The sequence below is a fragment of the Manis javanica genome, chromosome 2 (genome assembly GCF_040802235.1).
Source record: "Manis javanica isolate MJ-LG chromosome 2, MJ_LKY, whole genome shotgun sequence".
Lineage (NCBI taxonomy): Eukaryota > Metazoa > Chordata > Mammalia > Pholidota > Manidae > Manis > Manis javanica.
Window position 1 is genome coordinate 152,361,774 of NC_133157.1, and position 20,527 is coordinate 152,382,300.

Genomic DNA, 20,527 nt, shown 5'->3' on the forward strand with positions numbered 1-20,527 from the left:
GTGAAGACCTGAAACTCAGACCATTAGGAAAGGCTAAAAAAGAAGGAATAAGTGAGACATGTTATGAAAAACTTAATTCTTAGGACAAAACACAATTTGAACACTGCAAAAACAATTGAAAGGTTATCGAGTGACTTTAAACTGCAAATAATGTAAAAATAGTAGTAAATAAAGTATTTTAGACATTCTGAAAAATGTTGGATTATTTGAATAAACATTTGAAAAATTATTATTTGTAGCCAGTAAGTCCTAGCAAGCTACTTAAACCAGTTTGAATGTTTAAGGAAGATGAATAAATTATTTCTACAGGAACAGAACAATTTTACTTGATTAAATTAATTAAGAAGTCTTTTTTTTCAGACAAGTATTACATTGAAACTCAATCCATTTTCTGGTTGAACTGTTATAAAGTAGCAGAATATGAAGCAATGAGATTTAAAAATATCTTGTCTTAATCTCTATTGCTTAAATTTAACTTTCTTATTTGTTTCTCTTTGGAGATAAAATAAAACCGCTTTTAACTTTCTACTTATGATGTGGTTCTAAAAGTGAGTATACATAAGTGTCTTCTGGATTCACCACTTATATTATAAATGAATTAACATTTTCTTATAGACAAAATCTCTTTCCCCATTAATCCTAGTGTTTTGACAATATCCTGAATCCCTCTTTCAAGTCTTTTCCAATCATTTTAGAGCAGTCTGCCAGGGTTATTTGTTAATCTTCACTCTATATGAAGCAAAGCTGTCATAGGCTTTATTCCCATTTCACAGATAATTCATTTATTTAGGAAAAAGTCTCTAGCACATACCATTCAAAATTAATTTTTATACAAAACATCAGACATAACACAATGATGTTATTGCAGCATTATTTATAATAATGAAGAATTTAAAACAGTCAGTTATAAGAGTGGAAAACTTTTCTGCTTTCTATGCTTTTCTGCAATTCAGTTAAAAACACTTGAAGCTTTAACCTGAAATTTAGTATACTGTTGTTGATTTAATTAAATTTATCAAGTATAGAATAATCCCATATTACAAGTTTTATAATATTGTAATAGTCCAATATGTTTTCTAAAGGATTATATTCTAGGGACCATTTTAGTTTTAAAAGCATATAAGTAGTATAAAAGAATAGTACACAGGGAGCATAAATGACAGTGAGGACTAGTTAGAAAGGTATTTAAATCAGTAACAGGACTCTAGTGCCAGCCCCACCACTAGTTGCACTTCTTTGCTCAATTCACTGAGAGCTTTCTGGGTCTACTTGGATTTCCCAAAATTGGAGATCATAGTTCACACATCTACTTCATTCAAAGGATGCTGTGTGAATGAATGCAATAACTTCTTTTCAGAAAATGAATGAAAGAAAAATGCTTCATGTTTTCTAACCACGTTGCAAGGACTTCCTGTAAATCCTCTACTGAGTTTTCAGTAATCAATCTCTATTTTTTCCAATACCTCACAACACTAATTCCTTGGATTAACTGTTTCTGGTCCTTGCTAATGCTCTGAGTAGCAACAGAGTTTCTTTCAGCTGCTACAATTTCCTCTTTACTTTGTGTTCATATACAGCAAAGCTAATGTTATCCATTAGAAGAGAAGTAATTAAACGTGTCTGCTAGATACTGGCATCAAAGGCACAAATAAACTCCAGGTTATTTCCCCCTGCCAACTGCAATGTTTCTGAATGCCTTTTCAACTCCCCAGCAGAAAGACCACTCTAGTACTCAAAAACAACTATATAAGACACCAAAATAAACGGTTTGCAGGTGGGATTATCTAAATTAATTTAAACACAATTATAATAACCAAATCAAGAACAAATGAAAGATGAATATATATATATGTTCTATTTTATTTGTATGTTACATATATAACATACATGTAAAAAAATATATATTATCATAGTTTACAAACAGTTAATTTACATTGGCACTTTGGTTGGTGCTCTTCAATATTTCAAGATTCTGATAATTACATTCTAATTTGAGATTCCAACTGAGCCTATCTATACCTTTGGTACTTTAGAATTTCTGCCAGGGCTTCAACATGAGCCCAGTGTCTGTGTGCTAGAATTTATATTAAAAGCTTGAAACTCTGACTATTACCGAGGCTACAAATCCATGCATATCTTTATTTGAAGGACACTAACCGCTTATTAACTTCCAGTCTGCTTTTCTTTCGTCTGTGAGCACTGCATCTTCCTTCATTCAGGCTGGACCCAGGAGCCTGGCACGTTATTTATACAAGAGTGTAAATTCCCATTTGGCCAATGCAGAGCTGCCCCTGGAATCCACATCTCTGGCCACGGTTGTGTTTATCCTTAGGACCTAGATTCAGTTATCTTTTTTGTGCGATTTTGGACTCTGACCTGTTTGTTTCATCTAAGTTTCCTATCATAGAGCAGTAAACAGGGCTATGAAGAGGTGGCATATTGTGGTAAGGCTCAGTGCTTCCTAGCCCTGTGGCACTTAATTATGACACTTTGCTTGCCAACTATTTCTTGGCATCCAATTTAACTTGGGGACTTGCCTAAGCATTTAATTGAACTTGGAGAACTCCTTTCAAATATTTATACCCACTTTCTCTTTCTCTGCCTGCCACATCATCAATAATTCTGCACCACATTTTAGATCAGATCGACTTTCATTTTTCCCCAAATGCTTGCCATTCCTCTTTCTCTATTAAATATTTTGCCTCAGACCCCAAATCTTACTTAATAAGACCTCATTAAAAAAAAAAAGTTTGTTCTTCTTTTTTTCTAAACCTTTTCCTGCCTCATTATAGCAGAAGAATTCTACACTTTCTCTGTTCATAAAGTTTTATTCCCTCATTTTATCCAACTTGTCTCTCACCCCTCTGGTAAGTTTCTTATATAGGAATAGACAGCACTGATGTCTATTACTACACTGATGTCTTACTACACTGATGGACAGTAACTTCAATGGGGTATGGGGGGGGACTTGATAATATGGGTGAATGTAGTAACCACATTGTTTTTTCATGTGAAACCTTCGTAAGAGTGCATATCAAAAAAAAAAGTAGGCAGCACAAAGAAAAGGGACATGGATCCCTTCTCCCTCTCACAGCCACATAAGCTTCAGTCTCCTCCTCTCTGACCACAACCACACCCACTCAACTTTTGTACTCTATTACATTTAATATGGTCTTGAATTTCATCAACATCTACAATTCGAGGATTCCTTTTCTTTTCTCAGTGTATCAGCATTCTAGCCTTACATCCTTCTGCAAATAGCCTTGGTCTCAAGGGTCATCATTTTTACCCAGCTTTTGGTTGGTGCATTCAAGTCCCTATCAGTCTGTCCTTCCTTCTGTAACTGCCACCACTTAAACCCCAGCACTGGAACAATCCAATCATATCCCTTCTTAACTCTGATATAAATAGGCACAGTGCTGTTTGGGAAGGTACACATGAGCACCTCAGTAAATACATGGTTTCCAATTCTGTTTGGAATCACAAAGCTGTTCATCTATATTTTTCTTCATTCTTCATTTTTCACTTCTCTCATTTCTCCCACCTACTTTTTTTCCAGATTTTGTTCAAACTCCCTGAACCACAGAACCAATCCTTCTAATGATATTTCCCTACTAACCCCCATCCTTATGTTAGCAATTGATAAATAATGGTTTTATTCACAGCATCTGTAGTATTTCTCAAAGTGTGGTAGCAGTGCAAATACTGGCAAACCAAATGAGTAAAATAGACAATCCAGGATAAATCCAATAATATATGATAAGAAAATAGTCAAATTACTGGGAAAACAGATTATTCAATAATGATTTTGGAAAACTGGTTAACATTTGGGGAAAAATAAAATAGGACCTCTACTTCATTTCTTCCACTGAAGCAATAATGACAAAATATAAAAAGTAATAATGATTTTGCATCAATACAATTGTGAATTTACTCACAGAAAGTGATGCTTAATATATTTATAAACTGGCTTTAGGGAAAGCCTTTCTAAGCATGTCATAAAAACTAGAAACAATAAAAGAAAATGTGGACAAATCAGATTATCAAAATTTTGTCTTGCAAAATAAGACAAGGAAAAACATGCTAACAAAACAAAAACCTAAGATAACAAATGATGTTATTGTAGCATTATTTATAATAATGAAGAATTTAAAACAGTCTATATAGTCACCCATATGGGACTGATTAAATTACAGTATACACCTCTTATAAAATACTATATTAAAATTAAAACTGAAGTTGCAGTATATAATGACATGGAAAGATAACCACAGCATTTTATTGGCAGTGAAACAAAAGGAGTGAGAGTACAGTATTAATTAACCTAATTAACCTTAGATCAGTGTATATATGTGTGTGTATATATGTATATATGGACAGCTTGTAAATATATGTGAATTTCTGTAACAGGAAGATTAGAAGAACCCAGATTGTTGATTGAATTAATGTAATATCTCACCTACTTCTGACATATTTTATGTTACACGTACTTTTCTAGGAAATTAAAAATACTATTTTCCTTTCCCATTTTATAGGCTGGAAAACAGTTTCAGAAAGTTTGAGAAACTTGCATTGAGTAAGTAGGTTAGACAGGAATGAAGCTAGAACCCAGGAATCTTATACTCTTAGTCCAGAGTTTGATCTACCACATCATAGCTGATTCTAAAGAGAAGATAATCATTGCAATCCAACTAGTTATTGTCTATCGCTATTAAGGCAAAAAAAAAAAAGGAAATAATTAAGATTAATTTATCAGTGTAGATACTATAAAATATATATATATTTCCTTCCCTTTCTTTTTTTCTTGTTTTTCTTTGTTACTATAAAGAAGCTGATGGCAAAGTACTATGATAGGTACCAAATAAAGTACCTTCCACTCATTTATCTGCAGCCTTACCAAGGAGCTTTTGCTAGTGTACTTCCCAGGAATGACATCTCTTGGTTTAACACAGATGCATAAAATGGATTGAGCACAGCCTAAGACACATGAAAGAGGTAACCTCTACCTCAGCTGTTTGAGAACAGCTATTGAGAAAGATCTTCTGTCCCCCACTTGGGATTCAATTCCATGACTCATCTCAGTCCTTGGTTCCCCAAAGGTAAGCTTGATTCATTCAAGAAATCTAGGTACAGTGTGGAGAGACATGGGAAGTAGGGGGTGATTGCTGCTTATTTCCAAAATGAAGAGGAAAAGCAGGAGTAGTCATGGATCTTTATCCAGATGACTCCTCTCATTTAGGAAAGAGGTGGCTTACGGAAGAGTTTTAGTTCACAGTCAGAAGCTTCATTAAAAGAAGCAGGGGACTCATATGAAATCTAGAATTATTGAACTGAATCCAAATATTACAGGTGGCACAATGATAAGATTTGAAATTAATCTGAAAGGGCAAAGGGAGAAAGAACTTAATATTTATTAAAAATTCACTGTGTTTTAAGCAACTAGGTGGTTTATATACATTATCTGATATTTTAACCCTTGCAAAAAAGTTTACCTGACTGGAAACTTGTGCAGGTCAGAAACCAGCATGAAATATCTGAGAAAAAAAACTTAAAAATACAAAATTACCAAATTAAATTTCATTTTTGCTTCTCAACTGGTTATATAGAAAATCTGCAAAAAACAAGGTATACAGGTCAACCTTCTCATTCCCATGATATTTCATTCTGTTAAGTAATGACACTCTTTCCCCTATTTCTGATTAAAGTCTTTATTTGCTTGGCTACCCCTCTTCAACTAAACTGGTGTACAAGTTCAAACCAAAGTTGGTAAAGGCACTTTTGTAATTTAGGTAAACAGTGAGAGTCAGAAAAAGGTAAATGCAGTAGTTCCACTGGGCATGAATTCTTCAAGCAGGTAAGATCTGCTGTGTTCTTTTGCACAATTGTGTGATGGCTTCAATGCAGCACAGTTAGCCAATAGAGAAATTCTTTCTTTTTGCAATGCATTCTATATTACTGGAGCATGTCTATTAAAATAACATGTTTACCTTTTAGAAGACTGCATTCGGAATAAAAGCACGTAACTAGTGCACTACAATGACATGTATAGGCAGGAGTCAAGGTTGAAATCACCATTACAGATGCTTAAATCAATTATTTTAACAAATTGGTTGTCAGTTGTTAAAAAAGATACGCGAGGATCCCCAAAGCCTGATCTTTCTTCAGATTTGACAATTGATTTTAATGCTCATGTTAGAAAACAACTGTACAGTACTATAATATTTGGATTAGGAGATTTAAATCTTTCAGATTAAATATCAGGTGGGTACTAGCACAGTAAATATTCAAGATATGTTTTGACCATCAAGGCGGAAATTTTCCTTAAAAAAAAAACAGAACATGAAGGAGATTTGTAATAAGGATAAATTCCTAAAATTATAAAATGGCTATATATATATATTCTATCATTTTTTCTTTTATTTAGTGTGGGATCATCTATAGCCCACACTAACTGTATGTAATGAAATATAAATAATTTTTTACTGCAATGTTAACTTGGGTCATTTCTTTCAAGAAATTGAGGGACAACATATGCTTGTCTAAGCATGTTATGCAAATTATTGGCATAAGAACTTTTAACATTTTAGTAGTGTAAAACATCTCACAGTGACAATTCTTACATTCCATATTTATTTGTCCTGACAATTTCCATGGTTATTACGCTTTTCTACATGTAGCCATTTTATATGCATCTTGAAAAGCAGAGCATACACATGTACCTGCAAGATAATGGAATTATATCCTGAACACTTTTTCTCTAAATTGGGGTTCAGACTCTGTAATTCTCCTCCGATTTTTAAATCGCATACATGAGAAAACCCAGCAAGGTATTTGTCTGTTCAGAATGTTTGAAGTAGAAATATGTTAACATGGAAGGAATTTTCCTTACGCTCATGTTAGACTTAGTCACGTGGTCAGAGGCTAGAATTTACACCAGTCATTTTCAGAAATTTTCTGGTAGCCGTATTATGGCTTTCTTCAAACGACAACTGCACATTGCCTGTTTTTTAGCTGCCTTTGCAACACTGTACTTCTCATGAAACACGATCACCATTTCTAAAATACACTTTACTAAACAAGTTTTGTTATAAATCAGATAATATGAGTACCATCTATGCAATATGCTATTTTCTATATTGTCAGATACGTCTTTTAAAAGAAAAACTATAGCAATCAATCATATGACAGTACGGTCTCTCTCTCTCTCTCTCTTTTTAGAAAATACCATATTTCATCTATGAAGGAGGCAATATAAAAAAGCTAAAATATCAGTAGGATTTTTTATTAATTTGCAAGTGCATTTTCCCACATTTGCTGGAATAAGGTTTCAGAATCCAGCTTGTCAGTTTGAACACTTGTATAGGGATGGGACAGATGGGCAGCTGTTTCTTTTCTTAATCCCAGATTTTATTATTTTACTTTAAATAACATTGAAAACGCTTCTTTTAATTGTGAAAAATAAACATAAGCTTTTTTTGAAAAGAAAACAAAGGGGTACATACTGATTATAATAAAAAAGAAGTTCTTATTCTTTGGATTGAAAATCTCTAGCTCATTTTAACTGGAAACAATAGATTTTATTGGCTATACTGTGCTGAAACCAATCATTACTTATACTATAATTGATATGACCAACTGTCTTTTTAGTTTTATAGGAATACAAAAATATAGTCAAATTTGAATCATAATTTCTGTTAATGCTAATAGATTTTCCACCTTTCCATCCTAAATGTAAACAGCTTTCTTAACTATACACTCGAAGTGAATTAGTCCAAACTAAAACTATTTTTAAATCCTTTTGTTCATATAAAAAACATGATAAGAAAGACTCTATTTTTAAATCAGCATTTCTTTTTTCTATCATAATTACTTCCCCATATTATGAAAGAATTAAGATTTAACTAATGCCCTAACTAAATTGGCCAAAGATTATAAATAATGACTTTTTACTAAGCACAAATCTTTTGTAATTAGAAAGAGAGGCAAATAATCTGTAATGAATGAACTGTATTTAATATGTAAGTACTGAATATTAAGCACAGATGACTCTATACTAGTGCTTAAATAGAAAAAACTACAGTTATGTCTTTTTCTGGGCAGAAACCCCATATTCTGGAAGGGTGAAACACTTAACTCAGAAAAGTACCACTCAAAAAAAAAAAAGAATTTTAATTAGTTGAAAGTCAAAATGCCTTTAATAAAAATGATTTTACATAATAAATGGTCAGTATCCCATTATAAGGGGTTACTTGAGATTATTCCAGATAATATAATATAGCTGACCAGAAACTATTTCTGTGTCCTACTCAGAAATTTAAATTTTTTACGTTTAATTAAGTAAAAATTTCATCAGCCAATTCTATAACTATGCAGCAATGCTGACATGTGGTAATCTGGTTTAGGAAATATAGTTCTATTAAATGCTTTTAATGGATTGAATCTGTTAATGCAACAGTCGTTGATTAAAGGACCTATTTAATATCTTAACTTTAAACAGACTATGATGCTTTATAACTCTAAATTATTAGAACCCATTTTTAATTTCTTTAAAACTGATAAACCTCCCTGCCCTTCCCCAATTTCAAATTTAATTATATCCACAACACAACTACACTGAAGAGAAAGGCCAGTTCTATTTACATAACATAACAATAGCAATAACTCAAAATGAATAGCACTAAACCAACATCAGTCTTAACCACAAAATATTACTCTTGACCTCTTCAATGAGCAGTCTTTTTCTATCCAACCACGAATAACATTCAATTTTGTATGAAAATAACTACTGTGATAGAATTCACCGATGAATAAACATATTTTTGGAAGTCAATCAAGGCATTAACATCACCATCATCACTATTAATTTTTTCATGTACTGATTAATCCTCCATTTTAATCCACTATATCAACAGTGCTTAAATGTTATGTATTTTAGATGCTATAAAAGTTACCCACATATTAAGGTCTTAGGGTGGGCAATGAGAAAATTAAAAGACATATTTCAAGCACCTGGGATATCAAGAGGTTACGAGGGCAAGATCAGAGAAAAAGAAGTGATAGAACTGTTTTTCAAGCAGTTCCTTTTCTCCATGTTTTATTCAGACTGGAGGCCTGCCTTGGGCAGAGTCAAAGGAGGAATTTGCCTGGAGCAGCTATCCTTAAGGGGGGACCCCCCACTTTATTAACCAAGCCCCAACTGTAGTTGCCTCAGACTTACATCTACTCATAGTCTGAGAGCTTTCATGTCTTTGGATTACATGTACACTGACCATAAAATCACTCTATATGCTTGCAGAGTCAGACACAGGTATTGAATATTTGGGGATCAGAGTTACAGGATTTCTGAGAGGCGTCCATAGATACTGGAAGGCAATCTACCGTATCAGTTTAATAGTAGATACTTACAAATATGTTTTCCCATAGTGAAATTTCTCATCATTTCCTAAGAGTACCTACTGGCAATTAGTTCACTATGTTCATTTTAACACAGTAATTCTCTTCTCATGATTCCTTTTAAGTCACATATACACAAAATCTTCTCAGAGTAAAACCTGACCTTTGTTTTGGATGGGATCCATTCTTCCAAAGAGAACACATTTTTACTAATGTTAACTCTTCCTATCTCAGTATTTTTCTTTCTCTTATTTCTCCTTGAAATATGTTTGAATTTCCAAAATCTTGGAAATCTTCCCCTTTGAAACCACTACTCCATTTTAATCACCCTTCTATTACTCAACATTATTTTTCTGCTAAGCTCCTCAAGTAAGCAATCTACCTCTAGACCACACTGTTCTCACTAGCCATCTCTTATTTCTTTAAAATTCTATAACCTTATTTATTGAAACCATCAATACCCTAAGAAAACTGTTATTTTCCTAGTGGAATTGGCTTTCTTTATTCTGAGTCTCCTCAAATTCTCCACTACATTTTACATAGCTTATCTCCTCTCTTTCAGTTTACATATTTGCGAGTTTTTGTTCTCTGTATCTCACACTAACTGGGCTGCTTCTCTCTGCCTTCCATTTTAGTGATTCTCTTTGTTTTCTATCTGCTGGCTTTCCTGTGCATTTGTAGATTTTATACATTCAAATGTTTTAATTAAATCCTCTATAGGGACAATTCAAAAATTCTTATTTCCTGGACATCTTACCTCTTACTTCCCTCTTGTTTCATTCCCTGAAATGTATTATAGGCCCTTTAGTCGTTCACTCAAAATAAGAACTGTTCATATATCCACTTATCCACCATATTCTTAAAGGCACTGAAGATAAAGTGAGAAAATGTCAAAAATATCTCCTTTAGTGGAGTATGCATACTATTGAAGGAGATATATAATAAACATGATAAAAAAAAGAAGTAAAATAGTAACATCATGGAAAATGAGTGCTAAAGAGAAAACATAAAGCAAAGTAGGGACTAAGTATCAGCTTTGGGCCTAAAATTTTAAATACTGCAGAGACAAATGCAGGAACATAAAAGAAGCAAAATACAGAACACAAAAGGAAACTAATACTCTTACTCCAAATATATTAGTAGTAACATTAAAAGTGAATAGATTATACAATCTGATCAAGAGGCAGAAATTGTTAGACGGTATGAAAAAATCCAACTACATCTTGTTTCTAGGAGACACATTTTTAGTTAAAGGTACACGTAGGTTGAATCAAAAAGATAACAAAACATACACCATGCAAACATCAACCACTAGAAAGCTGAAGTGCTTTTACTAATATCAGAAAAATAGACCCTAAAACAAAAATACTACTGAGAAGATGTGGGATATTTCATAATTAAAAAGTCAATCCATCAAAAAGATATAAGAATTATTAACCCATATCCACCTAATAATAAAAAAATCATAAGTAGCAAAACTAATAAAAATAACAATATATTACTCATGAATAATAGTTGGGAGACAATACCCCACTTTTAATCATGGACAGAACAACTAGGCAAAAGATAAACAAAAAAATAAAAGACACCAACAACACTATAAATCAAATAGGCTTACAGCTTTACATAGAACACTACCCCCAATAACACATTCCTCTCATGTTACATTGAAATTTCTCAAAAATGGAACATATATTACATCATAAAACAGCTTTCATTAAATTTAAAATAATGGACATCACACAAAGCATGTCTTAGACCCTAAGGGAGTGAAATTAAAATCAGTATAAGAAATAAATTTTGAAAATTCACAAAAATGTGGAATTTAAACAACACTCACTTAAATAATCAATGGATTGAGAAGAATCACAAAGAAAATTATAAAATGCTTTGTGATTAATTAAAGACACAGCATATAAAAATTTATGGGATGCAGTAAAAGTAGTTCTGAAATGTAAATTTATAGCTTTTATTTTTATAAAAGATAGATAAAGCTGAGAAACCTTTAGCTAAACTCATCAAGAAAAAAGAAGATTCAGATAAATGAAGAAATAAACTCAGAGATATGGCAGCTGATGCATAGCAATACAAAAGGTCATCAGAGACTACTAAGAACAATTATAACCAACAAATAAAACCCAAAAAAATGGATAAATTCCTAGAAACATACAACTTGCCAAGACTGAATCATGAGGAAATAGAAAATCTGAACAGACTGATTATTAGTAAGGAGATTGAGTAATCAAAACCTCAAACAAAATACAGCACCAAATGGCTTCATAGATGAATTCTACCAAACATCTAAAGAAAACCTACTGCCAATCATACTCAAACTCTTCCAAATAGTAGAAAAGGAGGAAAAAGTTCCAAACTCGTTTTATGAGGCCAGCATTACCCTCATGCCAAAACTAGACAAGCTCAATACAAAAACATAAAAATAACAGGCCAATATCGCTAATGATATAGATGCAAAAATCCTCAACAAAGTATTAGCAAACCAAATTCAACAATACATTAAAAAGTTTTTATATACTATGATCAGGTGGGATATATTCCAGAGATGCAAGGATGGTTCAAGATCTACAAATCAATAAGCATGGTATACCACATTAACAAAATGAAGGATAAAAATCATATGATCATCTCAATAGTTGCAGAAAAAACATTTGACAAAATTAAACATTCATTTATGATAAAAACTCTCAACCAAGTAAGGTAAGACAAAACATGCCTCAACATGATAAAGAGCATATATAACAAGACCACAGCTAACATAATATCCAACTACAAAAAGCTAAAAGCTCTCCTTGCAAGATCAGGAACAAGATGCTATCCATTGATATCCATTCTTGCCACTTTATTTAACACAGTATTGGAAATCCTAGACAGAGCAATTAGGCAAGAAAAAGCAAAAAAAGGCATCTGTATTGGAAAGGAAGAAGTAAATTTCACTATTTGTAGATGATATGATATTATATATAGAAAGCCCTAATGATTCTACAAAAAATAATCAGAATTAATAAATGAATTCAGTAAGTCTGCAGGATACAAAATCAATATACAAGAATCATTTGTTTCTATACATTAATAACAAACTATCTGAAAGAGATTAATTAAAACAGTCTCATTTACTATTACATCAAAAAAATAAATAAAATACCCAGGAATAAATTAAATTATAGAGGTTAAAGACCTATATATTGACAACTATAAAACATTAATAAGAGAAATTGAAGAAGACACAAATAAATGGTGATAGTCAATGCTTATGGACTGGAAGAATTAATATTGTTAAAATGTCCATACTACCCAAACCAATCTAAAAATTCAGTGAAATCCCTATCAAAATTTGAATGACATTTTTCACAGAAAAAGAAGAAACAATCCTAAAATTTGTGTAGAAACACAACTGACCTTGAACAAAGTAATCTTGAGAAAGAAAAAAGAAAAAACTGGAGGCATCATGCGCCCTGATTTCAAACTATATTACAGAACGCTAATAATCAAAACAGTGTGGTATTGTCATAAAAACAGACTTATAAATAAATGGAAAATAATAAAGAGCCCAGAAAGAAACTCAAATATGTATATGGTCTGATAAAGTGACAAGAATATGCAATGGAAAGGACAGTCTCTTCAAAAAATGGTGCTAGAAAAACTGGACAGTCACATGCAAAAGAAGGAAATTGTACCACTATATCACACCACATACAAAAATTAACACAAATGGGTGAAAGACTTGAATATAAGACTCAAAACCATAAAATTCCTAGAAGAAAAGGTAAGCAGTAAGCTCCTTGATATTGGTCTTCATGATGATTTATTTTGGATATGACTACCAAAAGCAAAGACAGTAAAAGCAAAGTTAAACAAGAGGGACTGCATCAAACTTCTACATAGCAAAGGAAACCATCAACAAAGTGACAAAGCATACTACTGAATGTAAGAAAATATTTGCAAATCACATATCTGATGAAGGGCTAACATCCAAAATATATAAGGAACTCATGCAACTCAATAACAAAAAATAGACAATCCAATTAAAAAATGGGCAGAGGATTTGAATAGACATTTTTCCAGAAAAGACATTCAGATGGCCAACAAACACATGAAAAGAGGCTCAACATCACTAATTATCAGGGAAATGCAAATCAAACCCCAATGAGGTATCACCTCCACTGTTAGAATGATTATTATCAAGAAGACAAGAATTAACAGAAATTGGTGAGGATGTGGAGAAAAGGGAACCCTTGTGCACTATTGGGGAGAATGTAAATTACTGCAGATACAACAAAAAAATTAAAAACACAACTATAATATTATCAGCAATTTTACTTCAGATAAATAATGGTATCTGTATCTGCTTGTTAATTATAATATTACATAAAATAGTCAAGATATAGGAATAACCTAAATGCCTATTGTTGGATGAATGAAAAAAGATATATATATATATATGTACACACACAAATATATACACACAAAATAGATTATTATGATAACATATATGATGGAATATTATTTAGCCATTAAAAAGGAAGTCCTGCCATTTGCAACAACATGGATGGACCTTGAGGGCATTAAGTGTAATAAATGGGACAGAGAAGAATAAACACAGTGTGATCTCACTTACATGTGAAATCTGAAAAAAATAAACCAACTCATAGATACTAAGAACAGTCAGTTGCTAGAGGTGGTTGTTGAGGAGTGGGCAAAATGGGTGAAGGTATCAAAAGGTACAAATTCCCAAAGATAAAATAAATAAGTCTTGGGGATATAAAAATTCAGCATAGTGACTATAGGTAGCAATACTGTATTATATATTTGAAATTTGTTAAGAGAGTAGATTTCAAAATTTGTCATCAGAAGGAAAAAATGTGTAAGTATACATGGTAATGGATGTAACCAGACATTGTGGTGATCATTATATGTATACATACATATACACACAGATACATATAATCATTAAGTTGTACACCTGAAACTAATATAGTGATATATGTCAATATAACTCCATTTTTTAAAAAAATAGCATGGCTTATCTTAAGTGTTGGCAACTGAAAAGAGAATTATTTCAAGAGATACATGATTGCTTGTATAGGATTTGGTAACTGATAAGAATATAAATATTAACTTTTAGTTATCCAATTGCAATACACAAAGCCCTTTTCACAATAAAGAAAATTACATGAAGAAAGATCTCAAATCAGTAAGGTATCTTTCCACCTTAAAATACTGGGAAAAAAGAACAAATTAAACCTAAAGAAAAGCAGAAGAGAAGCAATAATAAAGATTAGAATATAAGTTAATGAAATGGAGACCAAACAATAGAGAAAATCAATGAAATCAAAAGTTGGTTCTTTGAAAAGATCAACAAAATTCCACCTTTAGTTGAACTGAACATAGGCATGAAAGAGGGGGCATTACTACTGACCTTACAGAAATGAAAGGATTATAAAGGAATAATTTTATAATTACACTATGAATAATTGCATGTCAACAAATTCAGTGATGAAAAGGAAAAATATCTGGAAAGAAACAAAAGTACTGAAACTTACTCAAGAAGAAATAGGAAATAGGATAAGCATTACACAGATAGAGATTGAATTAATATGTTGGAGATTCCCAAGCACACTCTAAGAATGGGCAATTCGTTAGAGGGACTCACAAAACACAGTGTACAATTCATGGCTATGATTAACTACAGTGAAAGATAACAAGCACAATCAGCAAAGAAAAAAGGTGGAAGTGGTAAAGTCAAAAGGAAATAAGGCACAAATTTTGAAGGGTCATCTCTCACTGTAGTCATATAGGACATGCTTAATTCCCCCAGCAAAAAGTGGCAACACAATGAAATGTTGCCAATCATGAAAGTTCATCAGAAACTCAGCATCATGGAGCTGGTCATGTAGACAGCCTCTGCCTAGTATGTGCCAAAACTCTAAAACACCAGAAAGAAAACAGGTGTTCAGCATAAACCACACTGTTTGTATAGCCAAATGAGGCCCAGTGAGCCATTCATGTATCTGGGAATGGTGAGAAACCTCCCAAAATCCGAGTTCCACGCCAACTGTAAGGTAGCCCTGCTAAGACTCTTAAGTCTGCTATATTAATGTTTTTCTGTACAATTAGAAAATTTAAAACTTTCAACAAAACAAAGTCAAGACCTAGGGTTTTTTTGTCCACTGGTGTATTCTACCAACCATTAAAAAATATAGCCTTAATGTCAAATTTTCACAAACTCTCCCAAAAAAGAAAAGGATGTAACACATCCCAATTCATTATATAAGGCCAGTATTAACCTGATAATAAAATCAGAAAATCACATCGTAAGAAAAGAAAGCACCAACTAACTCTCTAGAGAATGAATGCATATGCAAAAATTATCAAAAAAGTAAAGTTGGACCTTATTATTCATATAATTTATGTTCTATAAAGTCAGTAAGAACAGCGAGTTAGTGAATACTGAACCATTGCTCATAAGAGAAATACAGGATTAGGTTCTCAGGAGCTCCTGGTCACAACATTTTCATTAACTGATCAATAATACATTTATTTTATGTGTGTTTCTGTTTAAAGGCACCTTATTTAATATGTATCACTAATTCATTAACATTGAATTCATGGCCAACAATACAACTCATGCCTGAACAAAGCTTATCTAACAAACACATTTTTTACATAAGGCATGTATATCATAGCCTTCTAGCCCTTAAAAACACTAGACAGAACTTCAGAACTAGTACTGTGGCCATTGTAAAGCACAAAATCATAAACAAAAGGCATAAATATGTGGAAAATCTGACACTAAATAGAGCAGAAAAAGGACACTTTCTTACAGTATAAGAGCAACAACAAGAAAACAGAACATTGGACTTTTCAGCTCAGAATGTGCACATTGGGGAACAAATGTTTCAAATTATGGTCAGAGGTGTCCTTTCTCCACACACTTATTCAACATTTTATTTGAGCTTTTAGCTAAGACAATCAGGTGAGAAAATGAAATAAAAGAAATCCAGGTCAGAAAAGAAGAGTAAGGTGAACTCTCATTTCTGATGATATGATATCATCTTGCATATAGAAAATCCTAAGGGTTCAACTAAAAATACATTCAGCAGGTGAATAATTGTTCAGAATATTTCCAGAGTTCAAATCAATATACAAAAATCAAATTATATTTCTATACATTATAAATAATCTAAAAATGAAATTTAAAAAATAATTTCATTTATTAAACCATCAAGAGGACTGAAATACTTAGTAATAAAATTTTAAATAAGGTAAAAATAAATATCTGAAAACTGCTGAATGAAATTAAAGAAGGTCTAGATAAATTCAAACACATTCTAAGTTCATTATTGGAAGACTTAACATCAGTAAAATTGCAATACACCCAAAATTGCTCTACAAGATTCAATACAATCCATCTAAAAACTCTAGCAGGATTCCTTTTAGAAATTGACAAGCTGATCTTAAAATTCATATGAAAAATGAACTAAAATGGAAAAAAAAAAGTTGGAAATCTCACACTTCACAATTTAAACACTTATTCCAGAGCTATATTTATCAAGAGAGTGTGGTACTGGAATAAGGATAGACATAAAGATCAATGGGATAGAATTGAGAGTTCAGAAATAAACTCTCACAATAAGAATTAATTTTGTACAAGGTACAAAGATAGTTCAGTAGTGGAAGAACAGTATTTTTAGCAAAATGGTATTGGTATAACTGGATAAAGCTGGAACACCTCCTCAATCCAAACACAAAAATGAACTCAAAATGCATCATAAACCTCAGTGAAAGACTTAAAACTATACAATTCTTAGAAGAAAGCGTACAAATAATTTTGTATGGTCATCTCTCACTGTGAACTTGGGTTAGGCAAAAAAACCCTCTTAAATATGACATAAAACTGAAAGTGAGAAGACAATAAATGAATTGGACTTACTGAAAATTAAAAAGTTTTGCATTTCAAAGCATATCATTAAAAAACCCGGTAGAAACAAACATTCATCTGATTTATTTCTAGAATATATAAAGAAATTTAGAACTCAATAGTAAAAACATAAATAACACAATTTCATAATGGGCAAAGAATTTGAATAGATATTTCTCCAAACAAGATACACAAGTGACCAATAAAAACACAAAAAATTTGTTCAACATCATTAATCATTAGAAGAATACAGATCAAGGCCATAATGAGAAACCACTTCACACACGGTGGGATGGTAAAATAAAGGACATATTTTACAAATGTTTGCAATGGTATGAAAAATCAGAACTCTTACACATTGCTGCTGGGAATGTATAATAATGCATCCAACTTTGGTAAACAGTCTGGCAGTTCCTCAAAATATTCCTCTAGACGTAAAGTTACCATATGACATAGTATTTCAACCCTTAGGTATATAACAAGATAAATGAAAACAAATGTTCATGCAAAAATATGTACACAAATGCTCATAGCAGCATTGGTCATGACAGACAAAAAGTGGAAACCATACAAATGTCTCTCTTATGATGAGTAGATTAAAAAAAGTAGTATATCCATACAATGAAATATTATTTGCCAATAAAATGACTGAAATATTGATTCATATTCAAGATAAATGAACACTGAAAACACTGTGCTAAGTGAAGACAGTGACAAAAGACCACATATTATATGATCCATATATAAATGAATTGGACTTACTGAAAATTAAAAAGTTTTGCATTTCAAAGCATATTATTTAAAAACCCAGTAGAAACATATATGCCTGCATTAAGAGAAATGCCCAGAATATACAAATCGATAGAGACAAGTCACTGGTTGCCTACGGTTGGGTTAATGAAGAGAAATTAGGAGTTACTGCTAACAAATACAGATGGTTTTTAAGGATTGATGAAAATGGTCAAATTTGATTTTGGTAATAGTTGCAAAACACAATGAATATACTAAAAACTATTTTAAATGGGCTAAGTGTATGAAGTGCAAATTATGTCTCAAAAAGCTGTTTTACAAATTAAACTCAAAATAGATTGAAGACCTAAATATAAGACATGAAACCAGAAAGCTCTTAGAAGAAAATATGGGCAAAAATCTCACAAACATAAACATAAGTAATTTTTTTCTGGACATATCTCCCCTGGGCAAGGGAAACAAAAGCAAAAATAAACAAGTGGCACTACATCAAACTAAAAAGCTTCTGTACATCAAAGGACACCATCAACAGAACAAAAAGGCAGCTACAGTATGGGAAAATACATTCATAAATGATATATATGGTAAGGGGTTAACATCCAAAATACATACAGAATTCATAGACCTCAACACCCAAAAATAAATAATCCGATTAAAAATGGGCAGAGAACCAGAATAGACATCTTCCAAAGATATACAGATGGCCAACGGGCACATGGAAAGATGCTCCCCATTGCTAATCAACAGGGAAATAAATATCAAAACCACAACGAGATATCACCTCACACCAGTCAATGGTCACTATCCAAAAGACAAGAAATAACAAGATTTAGTAAGGATGTGGAGAAAAGGGAATGCTCCTACACTGTTTGTAAGGATGTAAACTGGTGAAGCCACTATGGAAAGCAGTATGGAGGTTCCTCAAAAAACTAAAAATACCTTATGACCCAGTAACTCCACTCCTAGGAATTTGCCTGAAGAAAACCAAATCTCTGGTTCAAAAAGATATATGCAACCCTATGTTTACTGCTGCATTGTTTACAATAGCCAAGATATGGAAACAACCAAAGTGTCCATCAATAGATGAATGGATAAAGAAGATGCAGTTTATATACACAATGGATTATTATTCATTGATAAAAAAGGAAATCCTGCCATTGCAACAAGAAGGATGGACGTAGAGGGTATTGTGTTAAGTGAAACAAGCCAAGCAGAGAAAGACAACCATATGATTTCAAGTATATGTGGAACCTAGAAACTGAACAAAACAGCAGTAGACTCAGAGACATTGAGAAGTGACTGGTAGTTACCATGGGATAGGGCTTGGGGTGGGCCAGTGAAACAGGTGAAGGGGATAAAGAGGCACAAAATCTCAATCATAATATAAATTAGTCAAAGGGATGTAAATACAGCAAAGAGAAAATAGTCAATAGTTCTGTAGCAACTTTCTATGTTTACAGATAGTAGCTGTACTAGTTGGAGTGAGCATTTTCAATGTATATAACTGTTGAATCACCATGTTGTATACTTGAAACCAATATAACATTGTATACCAACTATGCATCAATTTAAAAAAGCTGTTTAGTATATATGTACATGTATATAAATAAACATGTATATATAAAATAAAAATCTGATACTTTTTCATATCCATCCATGTCAAAAATTTGACAATACTTAATGCCAGCATGTATTTCAGTACATCTTCCAGTGCATACTCTAATCACACATAGATTAGTACACGTAATCTACTAGAGAAACTGTTTCCAGATTTGATGAGCCATCTGTTATAATATTAATTTTATTAAAATACTGTTTTTGGTAAATCACTCCCTTGCTCATTATCAATAAATCCCTAATCTCTACAGTCTGCGGTTTAAGGCCCATAATCAACTGGCCAGTCTTATCCATTATATGAGACAGAATATAGCCATCTGTAGATGTCCATACACTAATTCCCCAAATCTTTAAATATGTTTGTTTACATGGCAAAAGAAACTGTGTAGATGTGATTAAATTAAAGTTCTTGTGACAGACACAGTTGGGCCCTGTGTAATCACAAGCATCCTTCTAAGAAAGAGAAGCAAGAGAAGGTGTCACAGAGGAAGAGCTGAGGTGGTCCTCAGGCTAAGCAATGAGGGCAGTGTCTAGCAACTGCAGAGGGCTTAGCAAGTGGATTCCCCGCTAGAGCATTCAGGAGTACAGCCCTGCTGACCCAGGCTGTACTCTGACATTCAGAGAGGTAAGATAATAAATTGTGTTGTTTTCAGCCACTATGCTTGTGGAAATTTGTTGTAACTGTGATAGGAAACCAATACACCCATGTAGCCACCTTACTATGACTCTTTGCTCTTTTCACATCTTTGACTTGAACAATCCTTCTCCACTTATCTGGAAATTTCATCCTTTTCCTCACTACCAACACTGGAAGGCCTACCTGCATAGTAA